The 16,914-nt window shown below is 37.1% G+C and overlaps 1 pseudogene; it reads right to left on the bottom strand.

The window, feature by feature from the left end:
* Window positions 1-2,877: 2,877 nt before the first annotated feature.
* Window positions 2,878-3,973, bottom strand: LOC102504070 (annotated as a pseudogene).
* Window positions 3,974-16,914: the final 12,941 nt, after the last annotated feature.

Genomic DNA, 16,914 nt, shown 5'->3' with positions numbered 1-16,914 from the left:
GCTGTTCATGATGCCAAAGAAATAATGATTTACATAGGGAGGATTATACCTGTTGAAAATTGTGAAAAAGAAAAATTAAGGAAGTTTGCAGATCACTGAGAAAAAAGGCCTAGGAACTAGCATTTCTTGACTATTTAGTAATGGGTAGGCATTTATTCTGATAACTTGTACTTTACCAAGACTTCAATATTCATGGTCGTAGCTTCTTAATAGCCCATGGAGAGAACAATCATCAACCCTTAGTAATGATTGTAGCATATGCTTTTTTCTCCAGAATCTTCCTGTTATGTTACCAAATTCTTAGTATATGTTACTTGGATGAAATTAGCTTTTCCATAGGACCTTCATCTAAGAACTCTTGTTTTTGCTTAGCCTTTGGCAAAACCAATAAGGGATAAAAATTCTTATACAGACACACAGGGAAGGGACAGTTGCTTGAAAGAATCACATCTGATTTTTTTATCCCTTCTTAATGAATTTACAAAACCAAAAAGAGAAACATACCCAAATGGAGGAAAGAATAATTCAAAATCCATCTCTAATTCTTTTCTTGGCACAAAAGTAGCCAGAAATTTTGAAGTTACTCTTTTTATATTGAAGTATAGTTAGTTTACAGTGGTTCAGTTTCTGGTGTTCAGTATAATGTTTCAGTCATACATATCCATAAATGTATTTGTTTCCATATTCTTTCCTAACTATCCCTATGGCTCACAATTTGTCATGAATTTAAAGATTTTTTTTTTCAGTGTAAATACTTGTGGAGCCATTTGAAACAAGAAGGGTAAACTTTTTTTCATCCAAATTCAACAAAAAATGAATATAGTTAGGTTCCAAAGCTATTGATCTGTAGGTCTGATACACATTTTTACGCTAAATGAACAACTTAGTATCTATCAGGCATATCCACCTCAGTTGTTTCATCCACATATTAAGCCTGTTGTTGCATTATTAATATGAACATTTTACACTGAAGCACATTGAAGCCAGAGAGGTTTCAGTAACTTACTTGCCTTTACTAATTTACTTACACACGCTTACCCCATATAGTGTGTCAGGGACTATTACAATGAAATGCACCTTCTTTTCAAAAGTTTCAGCTACAAACTTGCAATCTAGGTCTTAAAAACTCAGTCTTACTGTCTTTCAAGTGAAACACAATTGTCTGTGGTATATTTAGGTCTATATATAAGAAAATTGTATACAATACAATTAAAATATAGTACTCTGCTGGCATCAATTTCATTCATTAAACTTTCTGAACTTATTACTTCACATATTAAACAAATATAAAGTCAAGGACCTCACTCCAAGGTTCTTCCTCATATTTTCATTATGTAATTATAATAAAGGTCATCCTAAGGGTTTTCTAAAGACTCAAGTCATTACACTAACATGAATTTAGTCTTTATGGTGGAAAAGAAATAAAGAAATTTAGGACTAAAATGAATCTTTACTTTGAAGTATTTTTAAGTGTATTGTGAAGTTTCTTCTATAATTGAAAATTAAAGGGCAACTAGAAGCGAACTACAAAAGCTTTTCACACCATGTTTCCCATCTCCTCTATAGCACAAAAGTTAGAGTTATCCTGTGTTCCTAAAACATTTTTGTCTTTGGGTCATTTTTAAGAGACAACAACATTCATGCTCTCTGGGGGCTCAAGGAGGACTACAAATATCAGCATTACAGGATCTAAGCCCTGTGTACATTTCTGATCTTGCTCCTTGCCACGTCATGCCTGGATCATTGTGTCCCATCCATTCTGGTATTTCATAGTTCCTTGGAAATGCCATGGTATTTCTTGCATTAGAGTCTTTTCTCTCTAGAGTCTTCATCCCACTGATCCTCATATGGCTGTTTCATTTTGACCATGTTTTGTCAATTATTGGTGCTCATCAGTATTAAGCTTATTAATTAATATATTTCATAACATTTCCTAAGAGAACCTCAACAGAGTTCAAAGTCAGCTGAAACATTACCTGCTAATAGAATCCTTCTCTGACTATCCAATATGAAGTATGTTCCATGAAATAAACACAGCCTTCCATTTCCACAAACTCTGTACTTATGGCCAGTTTCTGCCTTTTGGTTTTCCTTTGTTTATTTTTCATTTTATTGATTGCCTTCTTTTTTCCCACATAACCACTTGAATTTGGCTATTTGAATTTGGTTATTTGGCTTCTTGTATTCTATAATCATTCAACAGGTATTTATTGAAAACTAAAACAAATGCCATGCATAAATAAAATTTCCTCTTTTGTAGTTGTCCAATCTAGACAGAGATAGAAATTAAAAAAATCCAATGATAATTATACACAAATAACTTTTGGTCATTGTTACTAATGAGACAAAGAAGATGTAGACATAGAGAGTAATGGTAAGAGTAGAAGAATCATTGACTTGACTCATGGCGGGATGCTCTCTGAGGGAATGTCAATCTCTTAACCTGGGACCAGAAGCTAGAGACAAACAACCACTTGAGTAGGTGATGACTTGTTTTCAGAGAGAGAAGCAACAGCCCTGAGGTGAGAAAAGGCTTTATCAGCTCTAAGGGCAGACGGAAAAAAACCCAACATTTCTGGTACATGGTGAGGGGTGGGGGAAGCACTCAAGATGTGGTTGGAGAATTACAGGTAGCAGAGAGATTAACTAGGAGATTCTAGGACAAGTCAGGAGGTTCTAAGGGCAATGGGAGGCCAAGGAAGGATGTGAAGCAGTAGAGTACCATAATCCTTCCATTTTAAACACCCTAAATCATAAATCACATTTATATTTTTAAGAGATCCCTCTGGCTGTTGGTGGAGAATAGTTTTACTTTTTACATCTTTCAAAAAGAATGACTTCTTCTTACAGGAAATACGTGATTTGCTCAGCATGTGATCACTTGCCAACCGAAGGATTTCCTTGTTTCATCCACAGTTTTCTCATGGCATTTTTCACCTCTGCATTCTTCAGGGTGTAGATCAAGGGATTTAACGTGGGTGTGATGATGGAATTGAATACAACCATTGCCTTGTCTGTGGGGTAGGTGGCCACAGGCCTCACATACAAGAAAATGCATGGCACAAAGGACATGACGACCACCATGAGGTGGGAACCACAGGTGGAAAGAGCTTTGCATCACCCTTCAGAGCTGCAGGACTTCAGGGAGCAGAGGATGACCACATAGGAAGTGATGAGGATAAGGAAGATGGCCACACACATCACCCCACTTTTGAGGATGACCAAAAGGCTCAGGATGTGGGCATCCATCCAGGCCAGTTTCAACAATGGAAACAAATCACACATAAAGTGGTTTATGACATTGGGGCCACAGAAGGATACTTGAAAGATGAAGAGAAGCTGTATAACTGCATGGAAAAATCCCTCCAGCCAGGCCCCTTCCAGCAAGAGGCAGCAAACCAGACTTCATGATGGTCATGTAGTGCAGCAGCTTACAGATGGCCACGTAGAGTTCATAGGCCATGACAATGAGAAGGATGATCCCACTCCACCAAAGAAGTGCTCTGCAAAGAGCTGGGTCATGCAGCCTTTGAGGGAGATGACAGTGCTCTCAGAGAGGGAGTCCACAATCATCTTGTGGGCAATGACAGAAGAGAAGGTGGCATCCATGAGGGACAAGGAGGTAAGAAAAAAATACATAGGGGACCTCAGACTCTGATCTGTGACCATGGTTACCACAATGAGGAGGTTTCCCAAGATGGTGAACACATACATGATTAGAAACACAGCAGAGAGTATTTTCCTCAGCTCTGGATTCTTTGTAATGCCCAAAAGGATGAATTCAGTCACATTGTTTTGATTTTCCATGTATCAGATGATGATATAAGCCCCAGTTGAGAGTTATAAACCTGAAAAAGAAGCATACCATTTATAATTAGTGATTATTTGGCTTCATGTATTTCCAGGATCTCGGGGAATTTATGTTTTCTTCTTCTTCTTCTTCTTCTTCTTCTTCTTCTTCTTCTTCTTCTTCTTCTTCTTCTTCTTCTTCTTCTTCTTCTTCTTCTTCTTCTCCTTCTCCTTCTCTTCCTCCTCCCCCTCCTCCTCCTCCTCCTCCTCCTCCTTCTTCTTCTTTTTCTTCTTCTTCATTTATTCACCATCTAAGCATTTGTCCTTTAATAACATGCTAAATAAAGAGCTTAAAAGAGAGCTAGTTCACTAAGGCTAGGATCTCCCCAGGCCTTTTCTTCTCTCTCTTTAAATGGTGCTTCCATGTGAAATACATTTTTCCTCCTTTTATTGTTATCATTTATAGCCAACATTTTAAAGCACCTACTTTGCTCCAGGCACTAGAATAACCCTAAGACTGACTCTTTTACAGATGAGGCAACTGCTTCTCAGAGAGTTCAGGAAACTTGATGAGGGCTGCATAGCTAGTGGGTAGCGAGGCTGGAAAGTGAGCCACATTTTCTGACTCTAGAATCAGTGCCTTCAAACATCAGTATTGCTTCTCTAGTAATTACACTGTGAGTTTATCATTTACCAATCTCCATGCTAAGTATGTTACAATGTATTATCCTGTTTTATCTTCAATAAACATGAAGTGGATTATTCTTCTGGGTTCTTTTCCAAGCAATGTGACAATTTTTCATAATTTTGTGCTATGCTCCTAAACATGAAATGATCAAAATACATTGAAAACCAATGATAATATCATTTCTGACTAATAAAGTGTCCATTGATGAAAATTACAAAGTATGATGATTCAGCAAAGACCCAGGTCACAATGTAATTGACTCAAACCTGAATCAATCCAGGTCATTCCTTTCAGTTTCTCTGTTCTCTACATGGAGCAAAGGACTCTGGAACACAGTAGTGACAACAATTCAATAATTAGACTCACTAACTGTGCTGCCAAGCAGTGTCAAGTATGATGCAGGTATTACCTCATTTAAACTTCATGGTACCATATGAAGTGGGCACTGGTACTACACCGATTTTAAAGAACAATCGAGGTCTTGGCAAGTTAAATCTCTTTCATAAGATTATACAACTAGTGTGCTACAGAGCTGGCATTTTGATCACAAAGCTCAAATGCTTAACTGCTATTTTCTGCCCCTGGAAGAGAGAAAAGATTATGTGGGGTTTCAGGATAGTTACTATGGCAACCTAGAAGAAAGTTACAATGAAAACATACTTTCTATTTGTGAGATTTCTAAGCAGAGGTGGGCTGCCTCATCTCAGGAATTTTGCAAATAGCGTAGCTTTACATTGATCTTTGGACTGTATCACTCTGAGTGATGAGAGGTCAGCCATGCTATTCAACAACCCCACCACCACCTCCACCCCGTACACAAAATGCAGAGTGTCCACAGTAGACTATGGGAGTAAAATTTTATTCATGTTACTTAACCTTCTCCTCTCCGTCCCAGCTCGAGAACTGAGATTATTCTTAGAAAAGCCTTTGTGCATCATAAGGAACACTGGCTCAGGAGTCAGGAAGGGAGAAGTGGGTCTTATCCCAAATCATGTCACTAACCTAGTCTATTAGTTTCCTCACTTGCATGTAAGGATGGTTCCCTAGCTGAGTAGCAACAGAAGGAACTCTGTTCTCTTCATACACAAACATTCAACTCTTAATTACATTCATTATTTATGCCTCTGGGTAAGATTTCCTTAAAGAGGTGATTCATTTCATGCTAAAAAAAAAAAAAAAAAAGGAAGCCAGGGCTCTAAGTATTAACTCATGCCCCATCTGCTTGGAACTTACAGTGATTCCTACCTGACATTCAACATTTCTCTCCAGAACCCCATCCCTTAATTATTCAACTTTATTTCTGTTTTCCTTACTTTATTTATTTCACTGTCATCCCACTCACTTCCTGCCAGTCTCATCACTTCTTTTCACATCTGCCTTTCTGTGTCCAGGGAACATCACTGGATACAGATAGAACAAACATACCCCTAAATCACAGCCAGGCCACTGGCAGGCTTAGTACATAATCTCAGCCTCCCCAGTCCTCAATTCCTTCAGCAGTGCAATTAGTCAAAGAGAAACCATAGATAACATGTATGCATTGCTTATTGTTTGAGAAGAATCTACACAGGTTTTTTTTTTTTCTTCCTCATTTAATTACCTCAAACAGCCAAATGATATAAGTATTATTGTTGTGTGGATTTTCTGAAGCAGCTACTGAGCCTTAGAGAAGATGTATGGCACCCCCAAAGTTTCTTGGCAGGCATGTGATTAATTCCAAAGCATACAGCACTAACTACTGTGCTTTCAGGCTCCCTAGAACCTACCTCCTGCCTCACAGAGCTGCTGAGAAGGTCAAAGAAGGGAATGCATATGAGAAAACTCTGGAAAGCAGCCTACATATGTTTTTCCTGACGATATCCTTATGTCTGTAAGTTCTAGTCTTCCTTACTGCCTCTGTCCACTCCTTTCTACCAACCAATCCATCGCTGGGCTTCCCAGATGATGCCTTTCCCCCCAGTGCCTGCACCCTCACCAGCCTGTATATTTGTTCCACTTACTCATGAAACTTTTTTTCTGTGTATGACTGCTTCATGTTGATTTCATGTTTCTCTTATTTCCATAGAGGCATGTTTAAGGATTGCCACTCCTTTCATATTTCTCAGAGTCCTTCATAAATTAGTAAGGAAGCAGTGGGATCAATACAACCCAAGACATCTTATCGACTAGCAGGAAACTGAAAGGAGCTGAAGGGCACTGGTAATACTGGTGCCCCCTCTTCTCCAGGTTTGAAAACAGGTCTGTTATCACAGTCTAGTTGCTGTTTCTCTGTCAACCGGGCATAATGATGCCATTTACTGGCTGCTTTTGGATAATCTCTGCTTTAGCCAAAACCAAGAATGAAACAGTGCCTGGAGCTTCAGTCCAGTGTTGAATCTCAGCATCAGCTGCACTCCTGATAAGTCCTTTCACACTGGTCAGCAAGGAGTTACTTTTTCAAAGGCTGTTCAAGAAAAGACAGGAGCAGTTATGACAAATGCTTTTCTTTTATTTGATAGTCTGCTTCCTTCACTTTGCCCTCATTACTTGAGTAGACAACAAATATTTTGAAAATTTTCCAGAGGTAATCCATTTCCTTAAATAAGGGCAGAGCTGGTAAATTTTAAATAATTACAAAGGAAATCATTGTAAAGTAAATAAGTAAATCAAGAAACTATTAAATAAACAGTGTTTTAAAGCTAGATCTTGTCTAAGAGAAAGGAGGACTAGGGCTATTCCCAGCAGAGAGAACATGGGCAAAGGCCCAGCGGTGGGGCTGAGAGACACTGTGCAGTGAAGGCCGGAGAGTAAGGGCCTTGACTCACATACACAAGCTCTAGTTTTGATTCTGGACCACTTTCAAGCTATGTGATTATTTTGCCTCTGTAATTTATTCTTTCAGCTGTATATTTGTATCTATAAATATTGAATTTGTATATTTATGTATGCAATTTAATAATAAAATTTTACAACAGGTACATATATACACTGTACATTTTAACAAAAAAAAAGTTACCATGGACACCACTCCATGTCAGTTCATGAAGATTTATTTTATTTCAATTTCTGCTATTTTAACAATGCTGTAGTGACAATCATTTCATGTTAGTGTGTCTATCTATCTGTATAAGTTTTTGTAAGGTAATTTTTTTTTACAATGGAATTGCAGAATCAAAGACTATGAACACTTTACCCTGAACAGGTATTGGTAAATTCTCCTCTCAAAATGTTTTCCCCACCAATATTATATCAGACACTTTGTTCTTTCTATAAATTATTGTCTTTCTTTTTTATATCCACTCTTTATTTTTTGCTGTTTATTATTACTTTTTTAAATTTCACAGTTACTTATTTTTTCAGTTGAAGTAGAGTATTTCTTATTTTAAATTGTAGTTGTATTTTATAGTATTTTTCTTTTATCTTTATAACCTTATAAGAATGCATTGTATAGTCAAAAATAATTCAGAAAAGTTATTCAACAAACATTTAAATTAGTTTCATAGATAAAAGAGAGTGACAATTTTTTTTTGATTCATCAGTATACCCATTTCAAAATAACAACTGTGGTAACTAGCTAGTCATAGAAAGTGTCACTTCCTTGAGGTCATAGAGTTAGTGAATGGTGTAACTTGGATTTGGATTCCAGGAACTCTGAAATTGAACCCTGTGGCTTGGCTTTCTCATTTCTGCTTGAGATTTATAGATAGATAGATAGATAGATAGATAGATAGATAGATAGACAGACAGACAGACAGACAGACACTATCTATATATACACACAAATACTGTATATATAAATACATGTATACTTTCTCCAGTGACCACTTGAGCAGCTGCATGATCCTAGTGCTTGCATCTGGATTGTCAATTTTACGTGTAATTAATGGACCTGTATCCTATAGAACTCTGTGAGCATTCTAACTCAATAACTAGATTTATCACTGAAAGGCTTCAAAACAACTCCTTCACACAAATATCTTCCCAGTACTTTTCTTCTTTTGTAAACCTAAGGACTAGTTAATAGAGTGCAGCTAACTCAAATAGAATTTTTCAGAATGAATATGGCAATAATTTTGTAATTTAAAAAAAATTTAAGGTCCACAGTAACTTATTAGTGTTTGCCAGGGTGCTCCTAAGTTACTTCCCTGGTTAATGTCATGAAACCAACATTATCATCGCTGTCATCACCACTGCCACCATCATCATCATTGTCGCTGTCACTACCATCATTCTTATAGGTAGATCTACTTACAACTAAATTTAGTACTTATGTTTTGATACATAGAGAAATGTAAAATTTCAACCCATCCTTAAAGCCATCAAGCTAACATTATTACTGACTAAATATAATACATTGTAGAAAAAGTAATAATTTAGTTTTTCTGTTTTGTTTTATTTTCTTAACCAGAGATTAGAGATCAATAGTAAGAAAGAAAAGAGAGAAAAGTCTTGGGATGTAGGAAAAAGAAGAGGAAGAAAACAAATAGAGAGTGGGAAACAGATGTAAACTCATAGGGAGAAAGTGGAGACATAAAATGAGGGCAGAGGAGGGAGGGAGAGAGGGAGAGAAGGAGAAAGGGAAAGAGAGAAGCAGAGCTTGAGATAGATAGATAGAAAGATAGGGAAGTGAAATTGGGATAAAGGTCATCTGATAATTAAATACTTCACCAAATAACAAAGTGATTCCTAGAGCTTAGTTTTAACAGTTGGTTAAAAATGACAGATTGTGGCAAATAAAGATTCCAAAGTCATCTGAAGTCTAACCTAAGATCTTACCAAACTGAATATTCATTCATGTAAAGTAACATTAGAGAGTCCAAGAGCCAGGAAAAACTATTCCAGCTTGGTTTTTCTCATGAGGGTGGCAAGCTGCCCTATATAATGATATATCGAATGTAAATGAAGTAAAGGTTATCCAATTATTTCTTTCTGGTCAAATTTGTAGAGATAGGATTTTCATTGATTTCAAAGAGAGATTGAAAACAGAAGTCTTAAGTATTTATAATCTTAATGAAGAAATAACCTTTCTGATTTATCAAAGGATTTCCACTCTCTCCAATTAAGGATAATTGCTAAAAGACATCCAAGTACAGTGCTTACCATAATAATTTTGTTAAGGAAAAGCCCAGCTGGGCTAATGAGCTAAGTCACAAATCTAAGTGTGATAAGTGTCGGTTTACTGATCCAAGTTCTGCCTGGCTAACTTGTAAATCTGAAGTTTAGAGTCAGTTTACTGGGCTAACAAGCTAACTCATAAATCCAAGCTCAACAAGTGTCAGTAACGTAATCTGCTCTGAATTGATAAGCTTCAGTGTACTGGTTCCTTGCTTTTTGTTGTTTGAGCCTTATTGGCTAATAGCCCCATACTTGTAATTAACCCTATAAAACCTCATGTGCACATCTTGGAGGGGCTCAGAGCTTCAGAGCAGAAGCCCCTCTAAACCCACTGGAGTAATAAATCTGAGTACTCCAACCCTCTGTATGGTGTTTGTTTCTTGGCTGGCCTGTTGTTTATGTAACATTTCAAGTCCCTTCTTGAATCCTAATTGAGTGTATTCTTAGATCAAATAGAAATAGTTTTCTTTCAGCTTCTTAGAAGCTTCATTATAAATGTAATGTTTTCCATTGGGTGATGAACCTGGGCTGTAAGATGTCAGAGTGACTGTTCCAGCAGCTGTGACAAGGCACGGGCTGGCATCATTCTAATCGGCCCCCTTGTGGTTGATTCCCCACTGATGGAGGTGCTAATCCTTAATCCAGTGAATTTCCACCTTCCTACTTTAATATGGTGCTCCCAGGAGAAAGAAAATCACCCATAACTGAGACCAGATCAACATGCCTCTCCACAAGCAGAAATCTAGATCACAGAATTAACCACTTAATCATTTATTTCTGCACCATGATCTGTATTTTAATTACAGAATGGCCACACATGGTCTCGTCCAACAGAGCCATATGCTTCTTAACACGCATTGTTCTTTTTCAAGCTTTGGAAAATTTCTTTCTAAAGCTACAGTAGTTATTGGATACTGACTGGTATCCTTGAGCAATTGCATGACATAAGTAGAAAGCGAGACTTGGTTCCTTGAAAGAATTCCTAACCTATCAAGATTCTCTACCTTGAGGTAGTCATACTGACTTCTGTTACATCCTAGAGTCCTATTACCTCCTGATTTGCTGTTGCCAGTTTTTTACATTGGTGTCTCATTCATGATTATTTTAACTCCTCCCGCACTAAGCTCTTGATACATTTCTATCAGACTCCCATTTTTCAGTTTGATATTATTTACATACTTGCTTATGCTCTGGGTTAAATGGTAGTTTTTTAATACCTCTCCACTGCTGACCCTTGACTTGCCTTTGGTTGTATTTCCATCTCCCAGGTAGGAGATGACTAGCAGATGATGAAGAGTAGCCAAGAATATAGCATTTTCATGGAGAAACACAATTGCCAAAAGTTATGGATGATGAAGTACTACAACAATTTTGTCATAATTTTCTAGCTCTCTGGTCAAATTATTTGTAATACTGAAGATGCCACTGAAGTTGGATTAACAAAATACCTACAGAAATTTACACAACAACATAAAAAGCTCTATTTTAGTCTACAGGCCACTGAACTAAATGAAGTTAAAAGATATGAATTGAAACACTTTAACTGTAACTTAGCAGCTGTGAAACACTGGGTATACATATATTACTAATTTTCTCCAGGTCTCGTTCATGGGTCTGTTGCCAAAAGCTGAAAGAAGACGGTCTCTGCAGTTATCACCTTACAGATCCCTTAGGTGCGCATACAATGGGAGAAATCTAATTCTCATCCAGAGACCAAGCTCTAGGGCATGCCGGCAGCATGGCTTTTAGCATCCCAATGCATTCCAAAGTGAAGGTAGGTGGAATGGAGCTCGAGAGAACCAGTACAAACTGCTAAATACAAGTTTAAAATGCAGACTACAGCTGTTCACAGGAAAAAAAAAATCAGCTTTTCACACAGGGCTATATTTAAAGACTAATTGTTTCAAGGTATCTCTGAAGTAGAAAGTGATGTCATTGGTTTGGGATAGAGGAAAGAGAATAAAGTATTGGGATTTTAAAGAGAGAGGAAAACGTGGAAATATTCCTCTAGCAGATATGGTCCTGTATCACTAACAGTCCTAATAGCCCTTTATTCACTTTAGAACAATGAGAGTGTAAATGGATGGTGGAAATGCAGTGTGATGGTCTAATAGCATCAAAGTCTCACTTGAGATCTAGGTCACGATTTTAAGAGGGATTGGTTAGTGTGGTCCCAAAGTAATGGGACCACAGGATGAAGCACAATTGTAGGTTGAAAATTCACACAGTCCATTAGCGTTTTCTGAAGACAAATCTACAAAATTTCTAGGTGAAGTTTGAAGGAGCTGGGCTTAGCCTACTATTTGACTTGGGCGCCAACTTGTGGGAAGATAGCTTAAGGGCCAAGTTAACCAAAGGGGTGTTGGAGCTACAGAAATTATCATATATGGGTTTGCCCTTAATCTGTGCAGGGATAGGTTTGTTTGGCATGTTCCCTACCTGTTTAGAAGATCTTCCTGGGGACTTGATATTTATCTGATAAAGGACTTGATATTTATCATTGCATCAGCTTAGCTTATTGGTCCACAGATGTGACAAATTCCCCACTTCAAAAAAAAAAAAAAAAGTATTGTCAACTCTTTAGTAATACGCTTTTCCTTTTCCCTCCAGGTTAAGAGTCTTTGTTTCTGTTTTCCTCTGAGAGATCTGAACAGTGTTGTGCTTCAGTTAAGAATTCTGTAAATGGTGCATTTGGCAAGTTCTCCAAACAGATTTCAAAACATCTTGAATCTGGCAGAAAGCTGCTCCAACTGCCCTGGAAATAGTCTCTAGAGCATCATCTATTCCTGATTTTATCCCAAATATTTATAGTTAACTCTTCTTATAATAGGAAGTTTCTTCTACTTTGTGTTACCTATAGTTGCAAATGTGGCTCAAATTAGTTTTCATGGGATAAATTGTTAAAGTCACTTTTCTCTCACAGTTTCATTTTCCACCTAGAGCATGTTACAATTCCAGGAGTGCAGGGCTGGCTCATTTAGCTTCTGCCTTTTGATGACATTTCAAACCTCACAGGGCAGAACGGTTATAGAGTGACAGATATCTGACGAAGTGGGATTATTTCAGTGTAGAAATGCCCCATTCTTTAAATATGAGGGTATTGTTGGATACATTTCTCATATTCCATGAGGCTTTAAAAATTACGATACACTCAAACTTTAGCCTGATTTGGGGCTGTTTTATAGGGACCAGCACATTTAACTTTCAGGGGATTTAGGAGGGTAATTGTGGCTATATAGAGGGGCTATTTAAATTTGGGGTTTCAATATTGGGAACATGGATAGAATAGCATTAAATGGAAACTTATTTGAGACAAAAATTACATTTTGCAGGAAGAAAAATTGAGTTAATGTTGACTTTTTTCTGACAGAAATCTCATCACTTGTGTTTACACACTTACCGCTTTGGGGGCTTTCGTTGCTTTCAGCAGACCTGGATTCCCATCTGGTGTTCTCTTCTGACTGGAGGACGTCTTTAACCTTCCCTGTACTGCAGTTGGGTTTTTATGAACTGCCTGGCTTCTGAGTATCTGAAAGTCCTTACTTAACCTTTGTTTTGAAAACTATTTTTGATAAGTATTGAATTTTAGGTGGACAAGTTTTTGTTTGAATACTTCAAAGATGTTTTTCCGCTGTCTTTTGACTTATATTATTTCTGGTGAGAAGTCTACTGTAAGTTTTATCTTTATTCCTCTGGGCATAAACTGTACATAAGTTTTTTTTCCCCCTCTTTGGTTGCTATTAACATTTTCTCTTTATCACTGCTTTTGACCAATGTATTATAATGCATTTTTTATTATAACATTCTCCAAGATTTTTTGTGCTCGAGGTTTATTGGATTATTGGATCTGTGGACTTACATAATTTTTATTAAATTTGGAAAAAATGTGGCTATTATTTTTTAAAATATTTTTCTGTTGCTTTTCTTGTTCTATTTTTTTGAGGATTTCAATTACTCATATGCTAGGCAGTTTGAAAAAATTTCATAGCTAACTAAGTATTCTGTGTCCTTGTTTTTCAGTTTTCTTTTCCTTTGTTTTTCATTTTGGATAGTTTCTATTGCTGTATTTTCAATTGTGAAGTTTTATATTCTTATGGGTACAAAGCCCAAACTAGTCCAGGTCCTGTGTGAGTTCCTGGAATTATTTCCTCTCAGATCACTAATCTTGCCTGACATCCTGAAGATACCCAACATCCTGACCATCTCAGCTCTCCACAAGTTCACCTGCATGTTAACCAGTCCCCCAGTAAAATAAGTAATAAGATACTTTTTAACCATGCCAGTTTGTTCATATTGAAAAATAAATAGACAAACTATGGGCATGGTTTTTGTCCAGGCTTTGACAACTGGGTTGAGAGCAGAAGTGCCCAAATGTATCCTGAATGGCATTTGCTTCCATTCCAAGAAACTGCGGGCCCTGAGGTTAGAGTTTGCCAAAGCCAAAACCAAAATAAACAAGAGCAAACTAATGAAGATTCCAAATCTAATCAAAGTCAACTCCAATTTAAGAACACATTTCATTATGGATTCTTACTAATTATGGGATGTTGGGGGAGGCTCTGATTCCATGTTCCCAGAGGCCTGGATCCCCATAGAACTGATTCCAGATGATCACCCATGATAAGTGATGTTTACTATACATGTTTACCATACACCACTAATGAGTTCTCTTTACCATGCACCACTGATATTACAGTGACTTCTCTACTGACTCCAGTGTGCTAGCAGCCTTCTATGATAACACAAAGCAAGACTAGAAATCTTGGCGATTGTTCCTTCAGTCATATTCTAGTATTTGGGAACTCTAGGTCAGTTCCTGCTGAAATGTAGGAGGATCATTTTGTAAATATTTATGGGCACTAGAAGCTAAAGCATCCAGCATCCCCTGGTGGTTCCATGAAAAGCTCATTTTCCTCTCCTTTAAAGACTGTATTTTTAACCTGAACCATCGTATTTCTTTCTTCTTTTCCTCCTTCCTGCCCTTATTCTAGTAACTTTATTCAATGTGTCATTAAAGGAATTCCCCAAAATCCCTCCAATGGTCATCACTCTATAAAAATGATCAAAGTGAACAACAAGTAAAAGTTTTTAAAGAGAAATTTCATATACTTTAAGGGATTTTGCAGGTGTGTGTGCATGCACACACACACACCAAATTTACAGAACTGTGGAAGACTTATCAGATAATTTTATTACTTAGTTTGTGGCAAGAAAAATAATAAGATTCCATTTTTTTTTATCAATGAGGTGTTAGGTTTGAAAAAATGAAGAAAGAAAAAAGTTGTGCAAAGTCATTTTTGCTTTGTGATCTTTTATGTGCTTGTCTCTCAAGTGATGAACTGTCAGTTGTAGCTGTGTTTGTCATGTCTGTGTTCATGTTTTGGAGATGAGGTTAATATTATAATAATTGGTATTATAAGAATGCCAACTTGTTTAATGTTTCACATCCAAAGAAAACAAAAGTGAAAAAAATACAAAACAAATAACATGTTCTCTCCAAGTCACACCTAGAATGTTCACCAATATTTGAGAGTAAATATTTATATGTTAATAATAAATCTGAATGCTGTGACTAATCTGTGATTATGCCATTATGTAGATTGGACGTGGAAGTAATCTATGCAGGCATATCCCTGAAAGGCAGAGATGTCACAAATGACACTGATGTAGGCATTTCAATTTCAGCCTTTCAAATGCTGGAGTTCAAGCTGATAAATAATGTTGGCTGAAGACCAAGGCTGAAGCTGAACTTCAGAGCATCCCTACTTAAAAGTTTTCTGCAAGATATTCAAATTTGAGAAACAATTGTCTACACATTAAAAAGGTAACCTTATGTGTTATATATATAAATGATGGTGAGTTCAAAGGGACACCCAGTCTTGAATGTGATGGTGGTACTGTGCCCATGCTCTGAGTGACAGGGAGAGGGTGAAGAGTGATCTTACAAAGATGCTTTGTGTAAAAGCAGAGAGTTGGCATGAACTCACAGATGGGGAAAAAGGAAAGAGTCCTCAGTCACAGTTCTTGACTGGTCAGGGCACAGGAGACAGAGATATCATTCAAGGTGATGTAATCTCTTGAGAGAATCTTTCATTATGTTGGGGGAATTGGGACTTGCTAGTGGGAGCCATTTTCAGAAGCTCAATAGTAGTGTTCATCTCTGAAGCTTCTTACCAAGAAACCACTGGTTGCTAAAATAAGTTATCACTGGAGAGTTCATAAACAAAAGAGCCCATTAGTGTGGAAGTGGTTTGGCACCAAGCATTCTGAATAATTATAATGTTGCATCAGCCTTGGAGACCATGAGACCAGGTTAGAAGGAGAGAATGACCAGTCTGCCACATGCCTCAGGGAATGCACTTTTTCCTGGCCTGCTTTATTAGCCAAAGGCAGGGGCTGGAGTTTCAAGGCATCTGTAAGTAATATTGACTCAAAGAATATATCATAGTCATTGCCTCAGTGTAGCTCAAGACCCCAAGAAATTACACCCTAGAAAAACACTTGGCATTTGCATACAGAAGTCTATGCATCAGCAAATAAATCATATTGGATTAATTTTTCTTAAAGATTTTATTTTATAGAGCAGTTTTAGGTTCACAGGAAAATTGAGAGGAAGGTAGACATATCCCATATGCCCCCTCCCCCCATACATGCTTAGCCTTATCCATTATCAACTTCCCCCACCAGCGTGGTACATTTGTTCCAGTTCATAAACTTATATGTACACATAATAATTTCCCAAAGTCCATAGTTTCCCTTCGGGGTCTTTCTTGATGTTATACCTTCCATGAGTTTAGACAAATGTATAATGATGTACATCCATCATTATAGTATCACTGCTCTTAAAATCCTCAGTGTTCCATTACCCATCTCCAGACCATCACTTCATATTGCATTTTTAAATTATGAAATAGAATAAAGATAAACCTGTCTTTAATTAGGACATCTTTTTGAGTTCTTCAACCAACATTACAAATTTCTTATAGGTTATAGTACTTGTAGACAGGGTTTTCCATTAAAAGTTATGAGGTCCACTTAGGACCCAAGGTCCTGGAAATTCATCTAATAAATAGAGCTCTTTTACAAATAAATGGGAGAGTAAAGATGATACATCTCATCATCATTTTTCTAACAGAAGATCTTATTCTACTTGGCTAGGCTTCTGAGCTCAGACCATATTCTAGGGGTCAGAGAAATTTATAATATCATGCTGTCATTATAAATTTATATCACTAAGATCTTTCATTGCGATGCCTCCCCCAAACTCTGCAAGTCATCTTTAATCAATGTAGGTATGTAGGAGTAGTTGGAAATGTTTTTGTAAATATGCTTCTCATTAATTG

The sequence above is a fragment of the Camelus ferus genome, chromosome 36 (genome assembly GCF_009834535.1).
Source record: "Camelus ferus isolate YT-003-E chromosome 36, BCGSAC_Cfer_1.0, whole genome shotgun sequence".
NCBI classification, from domain to species: Eukaryota; Metazoa; Chordata; class Mammalia; order Artiodactyla; family Camelidae; genus Camelus; species Camelus ferus.
The sequence above is the reverse complement of the archived record's forward strand: the minus strand, read 5'-3'. Positions and strand labels throughout refer to the sequence as shown.